General features: G+C 40.2%; 1 protein-coding gene across 1 annotated transcript in view; it reads right to left on the bottom strand.

Moving 5' to 3' along the window:
- MGAT5 (alpha-1,6-mannosylglycoprotein 6-beta-N-acetylglucosaminyltransferase) overlaps positions 1 to 15,192 on the bottom strand; it is a 114,008-nt gene extending 98,816 nt beyond the window's left edge. Inside the window, exon 1 of the mRNA XM_071746500.1 lies at positions 14,994 to 15,192. The gene's annotated coding sequence lies outside the window, so the exon portion shown is untranslated. The remainder of the gene's footprint in view (positions 1 to 14,993) is intronic.
- Between the last annotated feature and the right edge of the window lie 5,782 nt (positions 15,193 to 20,974).

The following is a 20,974-nucleotide window of genomic DNA, read 5'->3' on the forward strand; positions in this document are numbered from 1 at the left end:
TCCCATAAAACACGGGATCCAGTATACTTGGCTTAAATTTCTGAGTGTGACAAGCTGAGATCAGGAAGACAAAAGCTACTCTGGATCCATCTGGGCCAGGCAGATTTCTCCAGCCAGAAGTCATCACCTCCTCACATCTGGGTATGGAATTAACTTGAGTGTTCCCTAGACATTTCAGTCAAAATAAGTTGGGCAAGAAGTAATTTGCTATTTTAACTACAAAGCTGGTCTGGCTCTTATGAATAGCACAGTTCAGACTGTATAAACTGGCCCTTCCATCAAGATTGCAGGAATCTTTTCTACCATTATTCTGTTGTCCTTTTCTGGTTCAGCATAATGACATCATGGCTTACTATAAAGTACCTGATGAAAGGCTCTGCCTAAAGCTTGAATAGCTTTGAAGGGTATTACAATGGTTACCTGTATATTTGCCAATATGCAGTTTTCAGCATGAGCTGAAGAATTTTACCGTCATGTCCTATAAAGAATTTAAATACATTATGAACCAGAAGTTGGATTAACAGCACTTAGCTGCTGAATACAGTCAGTCATCTCAGTCATGAGAAGTTGCAAGCTGGATTTTTTGGATGCAACTCCTGTTGCTGGCAATCAATTATGCCAATTCTGTCAGAGTCAGGAGTATCAAAGAGCTGCCGCTCAAACATCATTTCCAGCAGCACATACATTTTCCTCATCATTGCATGGTTCCCATTATGACTTTAAAGTGGATATTTCAGTCCTTTTTCCAATTAAAGAAAACACTGTATAAAAAAAAGAGTTGGAGATATAACCAAGTTTTTCCTGTTCACAGGACACCTAGGTGCCCTTCCCTTTGAATCTCTCAGTTCTACCCAAAATCTCTCTGCCCTCCTCTTACAGACACATGCAGTCATCCTCCTCTTCACTCAGTCTCTCCTACTTAAGATCATTCTAGATGGTGCTTCAGGAAAAAAAACAACAACAACAACAACAAAAAAAAACCCCAAAAACCAAAAAACAAAACGACCCAAAACCACAGCCCAAAAAACCCACATAAAAAAACCCACAAAAACCCCCCAACCAAACAAAAAAATAATCAGTGAAACCCCCCAAAAGACACCCCCACCCAAAAATCCCCAAGTAAGCCACACAAGTGGCTAAGTAAGCCAACTTCCTCTCCTTACCTGCAAAGAGTTTTATATCATTTGAAACTAAGAAAAAAAAGAACCACAACTCTGAAGCAGAGTCTTAAACCTTTCTCCCCACCTCACACAAACAATGAAGAATTACGGTGAGATTTCTTCTAAGTGCTTAGATTAATGCTTACAAAATTGTTTTGTTGTGACAATTTGTAAACTAAACCAAGGTGCAATAAAGCATGAATTTTAAATTGCTATATGTTTGCATATATTCATTATGCACAGCACCACATGTCAAGCAGAGTCTCTGAAGGTAAATCTCAAACATGTGATTACCACTGAAGCAACAAGACAGAGAATAAAGTAGAAAAGTGATATATTTAGTTTCATCCTATCCTTGTCCCGAGAGGAAAGTGTTCCTTCTAGTGTGGGAAAAGGAGGAGGAAAAAAAAACACCAGAAAATGAAGGCATGTTTTTCCTCCAACACTGATGACCCACTTCAAACAGTCTTATATAACTATAAAACGAGATTATATTTGCCTTGCCATGGGTTTAATCTTATGTTTTTCAGTCTGAACCACATCAGAGGATTATTTTTGTCACCTGGCTACCATAGTTTTCTGAACTTTCTTACCTTAAGTCCCTCTCCATGTTTCAAATAAAGAATAAATAAATAAATTTTAAAAACCCACAGAAAAAAAACCACACACAAAAAAAAACCAAACAAAAAACCCCAGACAGACAAATCTGGTGAGGTAAGTTTGCACTTTGCTGAACTGTACAAGAATTATATAAGCTGAAGCTATGTAGCTATGCTTCATACCTGACACCCTATCCTTAAATTTTCACCAGTCCTGGTATTCCACCATGCTCATCCATTCCATGCTCTTTGGCATGTTGTCAGGCATTCACATTTAGCTTTCCTCCCTCCCGTGCTGGGAACACAAGTCAGTCTTAGAAAACACATACAAATTAAAGGATTTTCATGAAATGAAACTTTTTTTCCCCAAAGAAGTGCAGAAATGGATCCAATTTGGTGTGGATCCTTTCTCTAAAAAAACTTAACATTAACAAATCTCTTTGCCACTGCAATACAAAGTAGCCTAGATGTTGTTCATTGCTGTATGGGTGGAAGAGGATTAAAAAAACCCAGGTCACTTCTGGCAAAAAATCTTGCAGTGTGCCAACTAAAAGCTCCTTTGCACACTACACAGAGATTTATATAATTTAAAAAAAACACACAAGTGTAATGAAGTATCAAGACAAAGATGCAAGCCCAGTGGAATTATTTGTATTGCCTAGTTTCCTTCTGGACCTCTAGGGCATGATGCTCAGCATCCATTTTCCTATAGTGCATGAGGAAGTACTGTCCTAGAATCAAGTTAATGCTATCTAGGTAAAGGCACAGGATGTGAAATAAGCCACAGCTCTAAGACATGAATACTCACATATAAATATGTACAAAAAAATACACTTTGAGACAATAGTATTGAAAATTATGACAATGCAGCAGTTAATGTAAAAATTATGACAGCCCAGCAGTTAAAGTAACTGGATATAAGGCTGCCAAAAAGGTCACTTACAGCTCTGAGCAGAACTTAAATGGTCTTTAAACAGTACTGTAGTACTAGTAGAGAGGAGAAGAGAGATGGCTATGCTGACACTGCCACAGCTGAATGGGGTTCTTTACTGTTTGGTCATAGCCAATGAAGAGGAAAACACAGGCAGAGAGACAAAGGAACAGATTTTCTAATATGATGAAAATACTCATTCCTGTCTACTCACTGGGGAAATATGCTGACAAATTCGTCTTTATAAGATAAGTTGGTACAAAAAGCCTCTCCATGATCTCTGTACCACTGTGCTGTGCTGATTTATCTTTGTAACAGCCACATTTGACAGACCTGCAGAACTATTTAAGGCATTATCTTAGGGCATTTCAACATCCCAAACAGTCCATTTGCTTTGTAAACAAGAACTCAACACAAGACTATCCTACCACTGTGTCAGATCTTAGCATACTGGCTTACACCTGCAGAAAGCAGCTGAACCTGTAAGAGTCTTCAGAATTTGGAGGATTTTTCCTCCATTTAACTTAAAAAGTAAAAAGTAAAATCAGCTACTGATTCATGGCACATTCACAATTCAACATTAGACACCTACAATTTGTATACAATGAAAGTTCAAAGAGAGACTCAAAAAAGCCAGCCTACAAAAGAAGCAGATCACCTATGAAAAGCCAATTGATAACATGGATTTACCAGAAATTTAAGAAAATAATAATTGAATAATTGTCTACATTTTTATTTGATGCCTTGCTCTGCTCAGCTTTCCTATGTCCTAACAGATAACAGAGACAATTTAGAGTAGCAAACTTAGATTTTCTTCATGATATTTTCATTGTTTATCCAGATTAGCTTTTTGGGGGGGTATAACGGAATCCTTAGAAGAGGCTCCTATATAAGCATTTAGGATAACCAAGCCAAATAAATTACTGCAATCACATACTGAATGTATTAGCGAAAATATGGAAGTCAGTTCTGATGCAAATAATCCCCAGGGTAAAAAAACCTGCAAATCCAGACAAACTACAGGACACTCAGCAATTACTCACATCTTCACCATGCTGTTTCATTTTCTGTCAGTCCAACACGTGTGTAACGTGGGTAGAGAGTCAGACCTTCAGTAAAAATGGCCTCAATCATTACAGACAGATGCTTGAAGTCAGCTAAAAAAGCCACATCAGAAAAAAATACAAGAAAGGACTCATAAGAAAGCCTTACTGATGTGACAAAGGAAAAGATGGAAGATAACTGGCCTTCTGAAGGCATTCAATCCTTTCCTGAAATCTGCTGGTTTGATAACAAGGTAATAAGCAATCCAGCAGAGAGGTTCTGCTTTGTCTTATATCTATTACTAGCTGACAGCACAACTCTGCAATATACCATTCAGAGACTTCATCAACTTTGACTTAATTGCACAGAAAAAACCCTCCATGCAGGTTTGTTGTGCAGGTGTGGTGGGATATGTAGTTCTGCTTTAGTCTAATTCATGAGGTCATTGAGTTGAGCAATACAAGGGCATTTCTTAAATGATTTCATAAAGAAACAGGTTACACAAACATAAGAAAAAAACAGAAGTACACTTTTAGGGATGGGAAGGAATGCACGAGATAAAGCTTAAGTGTAATGAGTGAAAAAATGTAATCATATTGTAAAATCTCATCCTTGAAGATACCAGGAGAAGAAAGGCAAAAAACATTCAGAAGACCATATTAATAAAGTTATTTTGCTTTTTTCCAGACACAGCAGAGGATACCCAAAACAATTCTCACACATAACTGAAATCCAGCCTGACCAGCAACCAAAAAGCCAAACCCAAAGTAAGCATACTTAAAATTAAGAGATAGATGAGTTTTGTAAGAGATTATATTCACTAAAATCTTCAGTATCTAGTGGAAGGCTGTTTCCAGTACTGAGCAGAAAAGAAAACACATACACTGCCTGCACAGCTCTTGAAGGTCAAATAAAAAGAGAAAGCAAAATGCTTAGCCCTTCGGTCTTTCAGGATGTGGAACAGCAGAGGCAGTGGTAACAGCAATAATAAAGTACCAGTGACTAAGAAAACAGACTTCAAATCATACAAAATAGGGAAGGAAGGAGATAGACACAAACCAAGATGGAACAAAAAGTATAACCACAACCCTGAAACCCGTTACACAGTATTCTAGAGAATTTTTAACCCGTCTCTCCATTTTTTTTAATTTATTTATTTTTTAAATCAGTTTTACAACTAAAATACTGGTGTGGTTTATGTTATATGCTATGTCATTTTTTACAAGGAAATAAAGATTCTAACACAGTAATAAGCTGGGCAACTGTCAGCAGTGCTCTCTGCCACACTCAAGACTAGTGAGACCATGATAGCAACACAACAAAAAAAGCATGGTAATAACATCTGACAGATTTCTTCCTTCATTTATCAAATAGAAGGATGACAGAGCTAGTCAGTAGAAAATAGACACTAAAAAAAGGTTTTAATCCTGCATTTCTGTGGCTCAGACATTTTTATTCTGAGCAATAAGCTTGATCCCTGTAGTACATGGAAGGTGAACATGATGAAAACTTCAAGGTTCCCAGAGTAATTTCTGCCAAACTGAAATGCTACATCAGCAGCCTTTTTAATGAAATGCCAAATTTTAATTACATGAAGAATAAGGTGGGGAACATATTTCAAAATACTCTGTAGCTACTGAAAGGGAAAGAGTACACCTCCATTAAAAACTTTTTATAACACATATCCAAAATCAATGGCATGACATCTGATTTGTATATCAAGAATTTATACAGTGAAAATGAGTGTTATTTTATTTCTTTGGATAAACAAATATATGTTGACGGCAGTTACAGAGAATAAGTCATTTTGGAAAAAACCAAAAACAACCCAAAATGTTAATTTGCTATATAAAACTCAAGCCACATGACCTACTGGACAGAGCATTAGCCAATATTATCTCTGTTAACCAAACATTTTAAGTAATAAAAAGCCAATATTAAAAATTAGGTCGAGGTTTAAGCACACCAAGCAAGCGCTGTCACTGAAGGCAGCTCTTTATCCCTTCTCCAACCTCCTTCCCCAGCTGATGCGGCTAAAAGGTGAAGAGCACAACCAGGAAACATTGTTATTCTGAAACAGGACTGGCCAAATGCCAGATAGCCATTTACAGCCACAAGAATTTGTCAGCCACTTTATTGTACTGCCACATAAATGCACTGATAGGAAATGGGGAGAGATTGGTATGAAGGCAAAGATTGCATTCACGTACTGTCTTGGTGAAGAGAAGGAAGACTAATGACACCCCTGTACAAAAGCACCACCAAATGCTGGTGTTAATTCTCCTGTGATCAGAGCACTGAACAGTTGATAAGCATAAGGCACTACAAATTTAATTATAAGACCACTGAGTTACACAGAGTATTCAGAACACCATACCCTGAAGTACCAGGGTATCAGTTGGACAACAGAATTCAGCTTTACCAGATCCAATGAGAACAATGCTCAAGGGCAGAAAAAGACTCTCAGGTACAAACAACAGTCTGAATAGAGTCCAGGACAACTCTAATAAAACAGAGTACTAATGGTGGGGGGAAAAAAAAATAAATTTAAAATCAGATATTCAAATACAAGGAATGTTGAAAACTTGTACTTCAAACATAGGGAAAAAAGCCCCTTGCTGGTTTATTTTTTTTGACCCCAGATCGAGATATTGCATTCTTCAGATCTCTATCTAACCCTCATCCCTTTCTATGCAAAATTTATGTAAAACAGTTTCTCCCATATATTTGAACTACAATACTATTTTTCAAGTGCAGCTTTTAAAAAAAGGTATAATTTCTTCCATTTACAAGGATCACCATTTTCTTTACTGTAGATGAGGCCAGATGTACACCAATATCTCAGTACATAAGAAAATGTTGACATGTTTTAGGTAAAGTAATCAATACTGGCATCCTTCTGTAACATTACCCAGTGCACAAGCTATGCAACTGCTACATATGGAAACTGCTGTGCCAGAAAACCAATCAAGGTACAAAAGCTTTAAGAGAAGAAACAGAAGCTAAACCTGTTACAAGCTTTTGCTCTGTATCAGCTAGTACAGCCCACAAAGGAAATTTTAAGTGCACACTTGGGCCTTACTGTACTAGTTTCAATATAAAGAGCCAGAGGTTTAAATAGCAACAGCTCAAGAGCAGCTTAAGTAAACTGGAATATGGCTTTTTCACCAGTACAGAACTTTACCCACTGCACTTAAAACTCTCATTACAAATACCCACTCCCTTCAATACAAACTGATAGCACACACACAGTGTTGATGCAACAACTGCTCACTCACTGGACATTCAGCAGCTGGCAGGGATAAGATAGTGAAATGAAACTGCAAACTTCCAGCAGGCAAGTATCTATTATTTTCACAGAAACTCATCTCTGCTGCTAGTAAACAGAAATTTCTGAAGCAATGCAGCTCAGAGGCCAAAACCCTAATCCATTTCCAGCCTGAAGCTCTTTCCTGCTCACTCAAATATTACTTCACCTATCTCCTTGAGAACATCTGGGGAGAATTTCACCTAACCTAACACAGGTCAGGTGAAAGATGAAACCTTTTTCTCAAAAGAATCCTGGCAACCTATAAGGTTACCAATTCAGAACCCAGGGAGTGTCACTTGAGATACTCAAAGATTAACAAGTGAGGCGAGAAAGTAACATCAATAAGCTTCCCCAGAAGTCTCAAACCACTGAGATAGATATTCAGACACACATAAAATAATTTTGTCAAACGTTCTTGCAACTCAGTTTCATTTCTATCATAATTTAAAAAATCAAAAGTTTGATTTTTCAGATTTAATAATTTCTTGAACATATGACTGCTAAGGTACTGAAAAGATCTGGGGAAGTGCTGCACCAAGAACTACAGATCGCTGTCTTATCTGTAAGTAGCACAGCTAATCAGTCTCAAGAGAAGGTATGATATCAAAACAAAGAAAAATAAAATATTCTTTTCAAGAACTGGCTACAAGGATGACTGCAACACCTACCTTCTGAAGAAAGACTGAGAGATGTGGGGCTTTTTAGCCTGGAGAGGAGAAGACTGAGAGGGGATCTAGGTAATGTGTATGAATATATGAGGGCTGGGTGTTGAGAAGGAAGGGACAACCAATGGATTCAAGATAAAGCACAAAAAAGTTCCATCTCAACATGAGGAAGAATTTCTTTACTGGAAGGGTTAGAGGGCCCTGGGACAGGCTCCCCAGAGAGGCTGCGGAGTCTCTTTCTCTGAAGCCTTTCAAAACCCATCTAGATTTTTTTCTGAGTGACCTGCCCTTGTTTTTTGGTCCTGCTCTGGCATTGGGGTTGGACTTGATCTTCAGCGGTCTCTTCCAACCCCTGACATTCTGTGATTTATAAATATACTCAACTGGCATCTAAGAAAATAATTATTAGAAATACTGATCTAATGTTTTAAAGTATAATCATAACATATTCATATAACTTGATTATAGGCTCTTAAAAATAGACTAAGTATTCAGAACTACTTGATTGTACCTAGCGTAAAATAGCTGTTAGCTTGAGCGGAAATACACTGGAATCATTTGCAGCATGCTTCTCCCACGTTTGTTTGGGTTTTTTTTTTCCAGTCTAGTAAAAGAAATGTAACTGCATAACACAAATAGATGTCAAGTACACACAATGATACTGCATTTCAATGTGTTCTTGTAGGATCAATACTACTGATTAAGAAAGCCCATTTCACAAAGAGAAATACAGGGACAGAAACTGATAATTTTCACAAGAACTTAGAGAAACAAATAAATGTGCTAATGAACTAATTGCAGTAATGTAGCTCTAATAATCTGGTGAGGTATCCTGTACAACCTAGACTGAAGTCTCAGTGATAAAGATTGAGATATCTTTGTTTCTTTTTTTCTCTATACAGTGTGTTCCACATCCTTTTCCTGTTCTATTGGATCAGAAGACATAAATACTGATTTCACTGACAAAATACTACCAAAAACCAGGAGTGACAGTTCTTAACTCTATCTAAGGAGAAAGAAAACCATTAGATACTCTTATTTGGCTACAAATTTATTAAAATTTAATGTCAAATTTGTAAATTTAGCAAACTTATAGACAAACATTTTGAGCTTTTCAAAAGCCTCTCTCAAACCACTAATTTTTCAGTCCTCTATATATTTTTTCAGACTTCTTCCTGATCTCTCTGGAACTTATTTCCACAATTTCTAGATTACAAGTATGTATTTTAATATTTCCTAGCTTAAATTCCACCAACACACAGAGAATGAGACATAGTGATTTTTCTGCCTCTCCTCACTGCAATCATGTCTCTAAAACCTTCACAGCCCAAGGCATCAGACTGCTTGCCTACTTGTTCTTTAAACATCTTGCTACCCAAAGAATAGCTATTCATATCGCAGCCCATCTTCCTGCCAAAATCATATCTGAATCCATTGTTTTACAGTAGCCAGATCCATTTTTTTCCCAGGATTTTTAGCATGTTTCAAAAGCAGACATGCTGGATGGTTTGGGAGAATTCTCTTGGTTATTATTTTTTTTTTTGGTAGACATTTACCTCTTTGTATGAAATAGGTGGGAAAGTTTCTATCCACATAGAATGTACTAGTACCTGGCGAGAACACTCTTGTCAAACTCCTTCAAATTTATTGCAAGAGTTTGACAAAAAGCTGTGAAAGTTTCTATATTTAAGGGCATTACAGGTTTTTTTTTATATTACATGGAATATATCTGCTTAGTTTATTTTTTTTTCACGGAGAAATATCCTTTTCCAGGTCGCTTAGAAATTCCATGATCAGGTGAAAAAAAAGACACAGCAAGATAATATTCCATATTCTTTCTAGAAAAGGGGGCCCATTTTATTGAGCAGTTCATACCAAAAGCAAGACAGAAAGAAAACTCATCCTGAGAATCTGAAGATGACAAAGATCTGTTTGGCACAGTTTGCTGAGTACTTCCAGGCAGACTTTCTGCTTTCCATAATTATTGTTCTATAAGTATTAAAAAAGAGCAAGGCTTTATTACATCTAGACAGATATGAACAATGTATACCAACACTGGGAGAAGAGAAATATATCATGGTTATGTTACCTGGAAGAGTATTTTAGACATTAGTACTGGAAGCATTTCTTTGAGTCCAAAAGTTCAGTATCTTGAGAAATCACATGTCCAAAAAACATTGCTTTAATAAAACATAACCTTGGACAGGAATGATAATTCTCTGCAGTTTTTACCCTTTTTGATAAGTTAGAGTCATAAAACAATTCTTATAATCATAGATTGCAACAATAAATGTAACACTGCAAAGTCCACCACTAACCCATGTCTAAGTGTCACATCTACATGTCTTTTAAATACCTCCAGGGATGATGACTCCACCACTTCTCTGAGCAGCCTTTTCCAGTGCCTGAAAACCTTTTCAGTGATGAAGTTTTTTCCTAATATCCAGTCTACTACTAGTAGCTAGCTGGTAATGACTTCCTAGGACTTCAGTACTGGTTATATAAAAATCTGTACCAGTCACAGTGCATGTATGACTTGTCAGTCTCCCAGGGAAAGGAGGAACAAACCTTAACAGGCAATGTAAAGGAAGAAGCAATAAACTTCATTACCTAACTCTAACAAGAGTGAAGAAAAGGTTTTGGTTATAAAATAATTCCAGGGAAGTGTAACCACAAAGATTTATATACAAAGAAATGCCACAAACTACGTAAGTCATGAGCAACCAATAAAAGTAAAATCAGGTGCTGCATGCTACTTGTAAACTATGAAAGTCCCTTTGTCTGAAGGACAAGGTCAAAAGAGGTAGTTGATAGCTTTCAAAGATTATAGGCTTTTATCAGGATATAAAAATCAGTAAGACAAATGTCAGTAGGTTAGACTAATAAGCAAGCTTTAAGAGTTTAGAGCGCCTGTGGGATGTATGAAGAAATACAGTTAGCTAACAGGAACAAGAGAACCTTGTGAAACTCAAAGGGACAGGATCATAGGGTTCTTAAACTCATACAAACCATAAATAATACATCAAAAGAACCATAGCATTGACTTAAGGTTTCCTCGTGAAAGCTTTGCTACTCTAAAAGGGAATCCCTGTCCCCCAGACTAATTTTCTCTTCTCTGTTCTTTCACTGTCTCCCTAGTACAGAAACTGCCACAGACATAATGAAAACACGGTAATTTTAGCAGAAGTTCCCCAAAGGAGCAACATTCTGGCCTGATTGCATGAACAGACCTTGAAGGATTCACCTGATTAAAGCAGCCAATACTTCTTGCTGAAAGAACAAAACACCACACATTCATTTCAGGACAGGTGAACTATTCCAGCTTGAATAGAAGAATAAGGCTACCCACCATGATAAAAGTTTGCATTGTCACTAAAAGCTGCTCTCTCACATCTGGGAGGCTGTGTCAGCACTTGTGTCACCAATTCTCCATCATTACAGTGGCTCCTCTCCAAATATCATCCAAACAAGAGGGAGAGATTAATTCAAAACACTTCATTGGACTAATAAAACTCTAGTCACTTGTTCTTTGTGGCCATGAATTGCAGTATGCCAGTCACCAACTCACACAAACAAACAAAAAACTGTAAAAAATAAAAAAAGTGGTGTCAGAAATGATAGAAATCAAGCCACTATCAAAGCATGATCTGAATGAGACTTAACTCCTCATACAAGCTATACTTCATTGTATTATAGGTCTTCAGTCTTCAAGAAATGAAACCTTTTAAACTTCGCTAATGTATGCCAATAACAGGATGCTAAAAGAGAAAACAAGGTTTTTGAATGTGTGCGCACACACACGCAAATCCAAAATTCCTATTTTTCTTCCAAAGTGTGGAAGACAAAAGATTTGGGTTGCTTGGGGTTTTTTGTCTCGGTGGATGTGCATATGTGGTATATGAAATAAAGAGATGCATAAATACTAACTCTGCAAAGGAGTACAGAGAGGAATAAAGGGTGACCTTATTCCACTCCAATCAGTTAACATTTTTTTTTAATTGAAAATGCAGTAATAGCAAAACTTCTTCACTCCTGAAAGAGTTTCCACTCATCAGATTCCCAGCTGATTAGCACTGTGCAGCATGTTCATTTCCTTCAGTGGATGCTTCTGATGGCTGTTCCCAAGAGCTGCTGCTGGAGTACCATTCTAGATCCAAACTGGGCTAAGCAAAAGTTCTGCAGACACTTTAGAAATAATGTGACATAAATGTAAATGCTATCAGAACCTGGGATTTTTTGTTTTGCTTGGTTTGGGTTTTTTTTTTGTTTGTTTGTTTATTTGTCTGTTTGGTTTTTTTTGTTTTGGTTTTTTTGGTTTTTTTGTGGTTGGTTTTTTTTTTTATTTGTAATATTGTATTTCTCTCTACTACATATTTAAGAGACTAAGCAGGCACTACAACAGACAATCTGTGGGCAAATAACCATAAAGTAATAGTTGCTCCTGGATCTCCCTCATCAATGCTTTTTCTACCAATAAAACTGAACTAATTCTCCCATTCTGTCATGAAACACTAAGACTTTAGATCTCAGTCTCCTCAAAACCTGAATGCATTCAGATAAGCCTTTGAAACACCTATCATGCAGCTAATAAGTTACTGGATCTGTGAAGGGCAGTTAATGCCAACTACTCCTGAAGTTCTATTAAAATTTTGGAACCAAGATGAGGAAGAAAATTGCATACAAAGCTATTTTATTATACAGACGAAAAAGCAGAGTGAACTTGTTAGATGACAGGCATACTATGCCAAAAAAATAACCTTGCAAAATAAACAAATACATAAAAATCAACAAACATGAAAAACAATTAGTAAATTCTACATATTATGTCAAATATAGAGGGTGATGGTATAAAGCTTCCTTTTTTTTAAAAAAAAAAAAGCAATCAAACAAAAAAACGCCAGCAATGAAAAGGAAGGACATCTGGTTGGAGAGAGAACAATTTTCTTTATTCTGAGTAATTTTAGGAATTTAGAACACTTTTGTTATTTTGCCATAGTCTATTTCATGAAAATGATTAAGGATTTTAAATGATTTGCACTCAGTGTTGCTGACTGCTTCCTAAGTTTTAGGCAGTTTAGTTTTGGAAGCTTAAACAACCTGATCTTCTTATACTCAGTCACTTTGACTTTCAACATCTTTTCAGTCTAGGCTGTATAAGCTGCCTTCCTCCTGGACAGCAAGATGGATTTATCACCCACAAAAGAGGAAGCATATGTTCTTATTTAATCCTTACTCTGCTCATACAATATAAATCCACAGTCAATATAACAGCAACAGAAAACAGTCTGCATACATTGAATTATGAAGAACAGACAATCCTTTCATTAAACATACTGCTCCATGGGCCATTTCAAGACTCAACTATTCTCTCCATCATCTTATACAGGTGAAAAGCAGAAAGCAGTAGTGAAAGTTACCTGATGCATAACAAAACCACCAGAAAAAAGGCGAAGGGTTCTTTCCTGCTATCAGGCTTTGTGCAGCCACTAGTAATTATATGAACTGTGGGTGTTGCCACAAGCAGAGTTTCTCATGAAGAACAGTCATTACACAGAGATAACGAAGCAAAAATCTAAATCGCCCAATTCAGACTAAATTGGACTGAGTAACCCCAGGCAAAATGGCTTCAATAATAAAAAACAAGAACTAACTGTTTCCTCCTTTCCTGAAAGCTTTTCAGACTTTTATGAAATTATAGAAGTATTTGGATAGAACTGAGATCACCACATTGATTTGGGAGTAAAGACATTCCCCTAGTCTGAAAACAACTTCAAATGCTCTCCTCCTGAGGACAAAGATTAACAGATACAATACCAGACATTATTCCCCCCACCTCACCTACATTTTCTACACAACATCGTTTGCTGCGATAAAGTACCTGCACTGCACTAAACCAAAATGTATTCCTATGTTTAGGATTATGAATCATGCTGTTTAAAATGCTATCATACTATTTCACGGGGCAAGGTAACAGCTTTTTAGACAACTAAGGCTGTGTACTAGAATAAAATGAATCTTACGAGTGTGCCTTTCTTTAAAGAGTGTTCTATTCTTCCTGCAGTTATCAGGAGACTGATGTATCAAGACCTAATGCAAAAATTAAGAATGTATTCTCCTAACTTTACTGACCACGATGCCAGAAGGAGAAATAAGCACTCAAAAAATGAGATTGATGCTATACCTTATCTGGAAAAGACAGAACCTACACTCCCTACATTAACAGAGAGGAAAGCCTTTAACAAGGTTTAGTTCCTCAAAGGTGACGCTTCTTTTCCCATAACAATAGTAAAAAGTAAGTTCACCTTAAATAGTTGCTAAAACTCAAAGGAGACAATAAAACGGCCCCCCAAAATTCTAGTTTAATGTACATCTGCACACCTATGCAACCACATCATGTCAGACACTGCTTTTCGCAGAAAGACAGATCCCTGGGATCAAACTAACACCGACGTGTAAGAAATATTTCCAATCTAAAGCTCAATGCACCGCTGGCAAAAAAGTAGCAGACATGGCAGTCCCCAGAGCACAGCTGGCACGGAGGTGACAATTTTCAGGAGCATTTTTCTCAAATGCACTTCCTCCAGGTTTACGAAGTCTAAAGGAGAAACGAAACCAGCACCGAGTGGAAGCCAGAGCTTGTCAACGGGATCGTAAGGGGAAAAGATTTCAAAAGACTCTCGCCCGAAATTCATCCCCCCCCATCCCCGGCAAACCTTGCCACCCGTGCTCCAGCGAAACCTCCGCCCGCGATGCTCGCCCCCCAGGCTGCCCACCGCCGCCCAGGCTCACGGACACCCCCGGGCTCCCTCCGGAGACACCTCCCGCTCCCCGGCTACGTTCGGGGGGCGGCAGTCGCCCGACCGCGGAGGCTTTCCCCGGCGGGCCGGGCGCGGAAGGTCGTTACGCAAGGTGACGGGGGCGGTCGGGCCGCGGCAAGGACGGGCCCCGCCGCACCGAAGCGGCAGCCTCGGCCATTCCCCTCTCTCCCTCCCTCCCTCCCGTTCCGCACCCGCCGCCGGCCTCGCCCCGCGGCACCCAGGCAGGCGGCTCCCCAGCGCCGGGCCGACCTCTGTAGGGAGAGATGTGGCTGAGGGGCGACCCCCGCCCCGCACGGCTGCGGCAGCCGCGGTGAGGGGGGCTGAGGAGACCACTGTCCCTCACGGCCCGCCGAGCCGCGGCGGCCTCAGGGGGACAACGACGGCGGCGCCCACCGCAGCGAGGGTGGGCGCGGCACCACCCACCCCCACACACACACCGCTACCACCATCCCCAGCGCCGCCTCACCTCCTCCGGCGCCTCCTGTGCGCAGCCCCCCCGCGCCGGGACGAGCGCATCGCCCATGGTCTTCGGCGGAGGCCGCCGCGGGCTGAGGGACGGCGGCCGCGCCTGCCGTGGGGGCCGGGCCACCTGGAGGGGGGAGGGCGGGCTGGCGCTAAGGGAGCGTCTGCAAAGTGCCAGCCAGCTCGGGGCGCACGCCCGCCCGCCCGCCCGCCCGCCCGTGTGTGTGTGTGTGTGTGTGCAGCCGGCACGGGCGGCGGCCCCCGCGGGCGGGCGTGGGGAGCGCGCGAGAACGGCCCTTCCCGGCCGGAAGCGCCTATGACAGAGAGAGAGAGAGAGAGAGAGAGAGAGAGAGAGGCAGAGCGAGGGAGCGTGTGCAAAGTGCCAGCCCGGCTGCGGGGCAGCGGCGGGCGGAGGGAGAGGCCGTGAGGGTGGCGAGCGAGCGGCCGCGGGTATGAGGAGGCAGCGAGCACAGTCACGGCCACTCGTGCGCAGCCACTGCGCCTCGTGGAAAGCGTGCGGGCTGGTTCTGCGAAGGAGAGGTGTCTCGGTGCCCTTCAATCCAGTGGTCCTGAGGAGCGGCCTCGCCACAGCCCCGGCCTCGCCCTCCCTTGAGCAGCCGCTTTTCTCCTCACACCTGCCCGTCGCACTCTCGGCGGGAGGATGGGGGGGCCCGGGGGCCGCGATCAGGCCTAACGCAGCCCTCCCAGAGACCGGTGGGGAGGAACAGCCCGGGGAACCTCCGCTGTCCCCTCAGGGACCCTGGGGCAGTCAGGGGACAGGAGAGCGGGGACTCATGAGACGCGGCTGGGAGAGCCCCGGCAGAGCCAGAGCCCCGAAACAGGGGTGTCCTGAGAGCCGCCTTCTGCCTCCTGCCCCCCCGCTTGTCCAGCGAAATCCTCCCCGCACCCCCGCACACGGGAGGATGGGCGCGAAACGCGTCCTTGGTGAAGGGGTTACATCAACGACGGCGTTTCTGCCACACAGAGTAATCTGTGCCCTTTGTAGGGTACTCGTCTACTTCTTAGGTTGTTTTTTGAACACGCTCTACAAGCTTCAGTGTTGGGGAGCCATTAGAGCAAAGGAAGGTAATGCAATTTTGTGGTGAAAAAGTGACTATTTTTTGTAGGGTCGAGACGGTATCTTAGCACAGCTTCTGGAGAATGGTGTGTTTGGCCAAGCCTGCATGCACAGGCTGAGGGGAAGCTGACAGGAGCTGAGTGACATCTGGTGGCCAATCCTGCCTGATATTGGTAGAAACTTCTTTCATAAGGGGATCAAGATCAAAGTTAAAAAAAAAAAAATAGTTTCTAGTTACCTCCACAACTTAATATAAGTTAAAGGAAGAGCAGGTATAGCTTTTAATAAGCTTCATCACTTAGACGACTTGCTGTTGCAAAATTCATCACATGCCAAGAATCATCAGAAAAAGGTTATACACACATACAAAACATCAAAACAGGAAATGAGGAAGTTTTATGGTGACAATTCACAGAAAATCTCTGCTGGTGTTCGGTGCTATTCATTTTGGGTTACTCCACACAGAACAGAAAATTATGAAGCATACAATGAGTGCTGAGCCTCTGCAATTGTGCTGTGCAATTTGGAGTTTCACTTTTCACCCAGCATTATGCTGTGTTGCTGGTAGGAAAGTCTAACTGGCATTTTATGAGAGGTTAGGGATTTGAAAATTTTACAAGGTGTTGAATGATCAAAGTCTTGGGTCTCTTTCTATGTAAGATAAATTAACTTTTTAAAAGATCTGCTATGATTTATGAAACAGGCTCTTGTCACAGGGAAACAAAGCAGGTAGAATAACAGCATCTACTTTGTTTTCATTCTTTTCCATGTATTATGCTTTTAATTTAGGAAGCATGTATGCAGGACCTTACTAAAATTGCAGTCACTTTTGAGCTTCACAGAATCACACAGATTATATTCTGTAATAGACATATTCTGTATCAGAAAATAACAAGAGTGGTCTCCTAGCTGAGCTCTTACGGAAGGGTACAGTAGACCTTATTAGCTCTTTCCAAACTGAAGTGTACCAACCAGATCCTCCAGTCAGGAACAGGGAATTACACCTGACTGGTGTCATGTGTATTACAGTATGTGGGTCTGACAGCAGCTAAATGAAAAAAATACAGCAGAGGTGAGCAAACTCCATGCATTAAGAAGTGAGAACTGCATAGGAGAGTGGACTGCCAGCTGGAGGAGCATTCCCTGGGGAGGGTTGGGTTCTTTGAGCATGGGTAGCAAGACACAGAGAGAACAAAATCCCCCATGGCATTAACTTATTAGAGGAAGCTGAGAGCAACCTGACACTTAGATGTTTATTCATCCTTTCAGCATGTAACACCCAGACTACCAGTTATTAGATTTAGCTGTCTCAGCCCTGTCCCACATTCAGCTAGAAGCTTACATAGTTCAAACTTCTCCCATCTGCCTGCTCAATCTGTGCCCATGGGAAGGGAGTGTGGGCTGAGGCTACAAGTGAGGCTAATTAGAACCATTAAGGCCTGTTAATACAATCAGGGTCCTGATGCTGGAATCTCAGCTTGCCTGTTTCTCTCTCATCACTTCAAGCTCTCTCTAGCTCCAGGACTCAGCTTCCTGATCCCACCACCCTTGGGTACAGGGAGGAATGCTGTGGAAGCACCACACTGCAATTTAGGCTGGTGCCCTCTATCTGTCCAAGGATGTGCCAGGGAGGCTTCCCAGAGGTAGTCACACTCCAGCATGTGACACTACGTGTGCTTCCTGAGTGTCACCACATGCATAGCTGCCCTACATACAAACAAGCACATCCTGTGAGCCAGCATTCAGTGATTAAAGATAAGTTGGTAGGTCTATTAGGTGTGAAAACACCTAAACATTCTATAAGGCCAGGACTGAAGATCTTGGCTGTACCTGTTGTTGATAAAAAACTTCTGGGTTACTCTGAGGTTAGTCCTATTAGTGAGGAACACAATTATGTTCTGGTAGAGACATTCAATATATCACTTACTACAACTGCTTTCCTGCTTGACTTTGTGCCCATAAGTTGTGGTTTCAGCCCTCCCCTGAGAGGATAACAAAAACTCCCTTGTGTAATTATATGCCAGTCACAGCTTTGGATTAGTAGAGAACTTGGGCAGAGTAGATTGAGAAATCATATCTGGGCTCATTTCTGCTTGCTTACTGTAATCATACAGGAACAGAAATAATCCTTACAAGACACTGAATGCTGTAGGACTGTTAAAGAATGTTTATGTTGTGGGACCAATTCTTTTGCACTTCTTTATACTGACTTTTGGAGAATTCTGATTGTGGACCAGCAGTTGATGATAACTTAAAATGTGAATGCACAGAAGCCACTGGTTCCAGCTCCAGAGCTGCTTAATGTCACCTTTAAAGCAGTCTACTTGTTCAGTTAAATTACTGTAATGTGGAGAAATGTGTGTAGAGCATAGAAGAATTTTGTGACTATTGACAGTTACCTACATAAACCTGACCTTAGGCAGGTGCGTGCTGCCTTTGCTTTTGGCTTGTAACACTGTAACTGTTATAGTTACAGCACACATACTGATGTCAGCAGGTAAGGTTAAATAAAAGAGTTTGTCTTTTCTAATAGCAAAATCTGTTATTATGAAATACATATTATTAGAGAATATATATAAAGACAATATGTTTTTAATAGAAATCTCTTTCTTCTAAAGTGGACTCTGCCCAGCATTCCTGCCTTTGTTCTACTTGATAGCCCCCTCTTATTTCAGGTGGATTGTGCTACCTCATATTCTTGGATCACCACAGCAATGAAGCAGTTGGGCTAGGAATTGGGAGCATCTGCACTGTAATATACATCTCCTTAAAAGCTTGTTTTCTGGAAGCCTCCAGCCCTCTGTACAAGGTTTCTTACCATCTTTTATAAACCTCCCCATATGCTCCTTTGACTAAAGGGTTAGTTGTTAGCTTTGCAGACACTAAGTGGACTCTTTCGTGATAGGCTGAGTATTGTATTATTCATGTTGAACATCACTTCAATAAAATGAGAAAGGAGAAGAGGAAAATGAAGAAGGAAAACCTGAAATATGAACCAGAGATAAGAAAAAAAAAACCAAACCCAAACCTTCCTGAAAAGTATCTTTGTCACTTTGTTGCCAAACATAATAACTGTATCTTGAGGTTTCCAACATAAGCTTTTAAAGCTCTCTGTTTGATGTCTCCCTGAGCTTTATTGATACAAATGAATTTACTGCAAAATGATAACCAATTACAATTTCTGTGCTGGAGATCTGAAAATTCACGTGTTCAAGAATGTCTCTCTCTTTTTTTTTCTTTTTCTTTTCCTTTTTTTTTTTTTTTTTTTTTTTTTTTTTTTTTGTTGCTCTGATTTCTCAGGACCCCATCTATGTTTTCAAACTACAGTACAGTGTAATGCTGAAGAGTTGCCATATTCAGCCCTAACAGTATTCTGATAACAAAGTGAAATCTTGAACAGTCACCCTCTCCTTCTCTTTTTGTCATTATTGGCAATTTGAAGTTGCTGTAGGATATCCTTCTCTGATAAAATACCAGAAGAGTAGAAAATATAAAATGTTCCTGTTCTTTCCCTATTCTCAGGTAAACCCTCTGATTCTTAACATTATTAAGACTGTGCAGTTAGGCTTTGGCTGTAGCCTTCCCACCAAATTTTCATGGATATAAAGAAGTTGTATTTTTAAAAGGTAGTATAAACTCTGCTACCATAAAAGAGCAAACCCATAAATTATTATTTGATTCCTGTCTTTGAAGGTTTTACTTTTTATTTTATTCTGTCCCCTGCTCATAAGTGTAACAACTGGGCTATAAATGTTTCATCACCAGAAAACACTGATCTGTATGCTAAGAGATCTCTCCATAAGCATGGACACTGGAAAGATAAATTGCACAAATATTTCCATCACCTTTGCATTGAGTTATCAAAATGCTTGGGTTCAGGTACCAAACCAGATGTTTCTAGTAGGTGTTTAATTGTACAGTAAGTGTTCTAAGGAGCTCTCCATTTGCAGAAAATTATTTGAGATTTCTTTTCAGGGATCACAGTGGTGTCTCAGTGCAAAGAGACACATAGTTATAAAATTTCATAGGCACAGAATAAAATCCCACAATGCTGATTCTGCACTGCCTTCTTCCCTTTGCAGTAATTAGCAAGAGTGGTTATATTTCAAATCCACCTTACACAGGTTTAAATGACTGCTCAAGGAACAAGAGATACCCTGTGTTCTCATTTAAATGTAAACTGAAATTGCATTATGATTTGTTTTCGAGATTTCATTAGACCTGAACATATTCAAGACTTTCCTGAGAAAACAAATCACTGGCCACTCATGGAGATTTGTTAGATGGACTGTGCAGCAGATAAATGATCAAACTACAGAAGGAGAAGAAAGAACAAAGAAAGATAAGAAAGAACAAAGACATTAAGGGCACAGTAGAAACTCTGGGTGGGTTATTTGTATTGGTGTTCACTGTTGAGGTAGGAATTTTGTAACTTTCCACTCCAGTCTAATTTTTATGGTGCTATTGCCTCAAACAGAAGAATCAACAGGAAAGTCCTGAGATTGAATCAATAAAATTCACAGTACCAGGGCTTGATGGTATTTGTCCAAGAGTTTTGAAGAAACTTGGGTTGGAAATTTCAGTGTTGTCTCTGCTACATTGCCTAATCAGCCTCTTTTCATAAATAGCAGAAGGACCAATTTCAGGGAGGTCTGTAAGTAACTCTGAAACTTGGAAATAGATGGCTTAGTCTGACTTCTGCCTGATGAATAGGCAGGAGATATACTTAGGATATGTACAGATAGCACAATAGGTTAATATCTATCTGTAATCCTTTTCTATAGAGGTAAACAATAAGCTCACAGGTTGGTTGGTTATCTGAAGGAGTCAGTAATCATCTGTCTGATCTGGAGAGCAGTTTCTATTCAGATATCTATAAACTCACAAGATCTTGAGTAGAATGCTTA

The sequence above is a fragment of the Heliangelus exortis genome, chromosome 6 (assembly GCF_036169615.1).
Source record: "Heliangelus exortis chromosome 6, bHelExo1.hap1, whole genome shotgun sequence".
Taxonomy (NCBI): domain Eukaryota; kingdom Metazoa; phylum Chordata; class Aves; order Apodiformes; family Trochilidae; genus Heliangelus; species Heliangelus exortis.